Source organism: Sinocyclocheilus anshuiensis, unplaced genomic scaffold (assembly GCF_001515605.1).
Source record: "Sinocyclocheilus anshuiensis isolate Anshui unplaced genomic scaffold, SAMN03320099.WGS_v1.1 scaffold163, whole genome shotgun sequence".
Lineage (NCBI taxonomy): Eukaryota > Metazoa > Chordata > Actinopteri > Cypriniformes > Cyprinidae > Sinocyclocheilus > Sinocyclocheilus anshuiensis.
Genome location: NW_015548223.1, coordinates 1,489,060 through 1,490,583, shown reverse-complemented (window position 1 = coordinate 1,490,583; position 1,524 = coordinate 1,489,060). Strand labels below are relative to the sequence as shown.

Sequence of the window (1,524 nt, the reverse complement as noted above, 5' to 3'; positions counted from 1 at the left end):
TCTAGTCGTGTCCATTTTTGGAAGGCCAAACAAAGTAGTTTCGCTTTCACAACGAAACACAGCTTCACACACGGCGGCCTAGAGTGAGCGGAGGCGGGCTTGAGAACGGTGCGTCCGGCGGATTTGACAAAGGAGCGATCGGTGGGCTTGCGGCAACCACATGTGTCGACACCGGGCTGGACTCCGCTTCGTCCACTGTGAAAGCCGATCTGGCGATCCACAGCGCGAAGTTGATGCATTTCCTCAGCGACCAGCACGGATCAGCTCTAGGCATGACGAAGCGGATATCGTCCTCTTTTGGAAGGCCAAACAAAGTAGTTTCACTTTCACAACGAAACACAGCGTCTTCACGACATGGCGGCAGCAACAATACTACAGCGAGAATAAAAGTTATGCCTTCTTTCTTTGCGTGAATATTTGGGCGGCGTTATGCAAATCTTCCCACATAGTGACGTAGACATGTGGGGGCGTGTTAGAATGAGCCGTTTTAGGTAGGCATGGTTGACTCATAACTTTTATAAAGAATATCTCTTTGGATTTGAGACTTTAGTCTTTGCAACTTTACAGATCTTCTTTATGCACCAAGAGCTTGTAACACTCCAAAGAGAAAGGAAAAATTGAAATCGCATCATATGACCCCTTTAATTTTTTTATTATTTTGAATTAGGTTTTATTTTTATATTTTCTGCTTTCATTTCAATTTTAGCAATTTTTTTTTCTTTAATAAGTCGGTATAGTTTTTTATTAGTTTTATTTCAGTTTTAGTTTTAATTATTTTAGTACATCAAGTTAAACTAATTGAAAATAAGAAATGTTGCTTTGGCTTAAATAAAACTAGCTGAAATAAATTAAGTTTACATTTTTATATTTCATTTTAGTTAACCCTTAAAGACCTAGAACATTTTTGGGGCACCTGACACGTCTGCACTTTTCTTTGTTTTTTTAAGACCTATTCTAGCAGTCAGCATCAAGTGTCATATATCATTATAAACAGGAGAACTTGAAGTTTCAGTCTAGCTAATTTAAAGTCCCAGTTTTTTTTTTTTTTTTCTCTCTAAGAATTAATGAATTTCCAGAATTTTAAGAAAAACGCAAGCAACAATTGGGTGTGTTTTACGGTGTACTCAAACAGAAACTCCTGAAGTTTGGATTTTTTTCTTTAGAAAGTTGTATCTGGGTGTTTTACACTTCCAAATAAAATGTTGTCTACATATAACATTCCCCAAGCAAGTTATAGCCATTTATTACAATATTGTTATAGACGCTTTCAGTGAAAAACAGATCTATTTAGTTTACTAACAATATAGATGTGTCTAAAAAACATTTAGGGAGTAAAGAAAATGGAATCAGTGTTATATAATAACAAAACACAGCAAAAAACAAAAAAAAAGTGACTTTTTCAGAGAAATATATTTTCAATCTGAGTATGAACAACAACAAACACAAACCATGTAGCTATTTAGTGAAAACAATTGCACAATTTTTCTTGCAACAAAAATACAAACAGTGCAAATGATTCACAAG

The 1,524-nt window shown here is 35.7% G+C and overlaps 1 protein-coding gene across 1 annotated transcript in view; it reads right to left on the bottom strand.

The window, feature by feature from the left end:
• LOC107654292 (target of rapamycin complex 2 subunit MAPKAP1-like) overlaps window positions 1–1,524 on the bottom strand; it is a 46,606-nt gene that overhangs the window by 33,294 nt on the left and 11,788 nt on the right. The window lies entirely within an intron of this gene.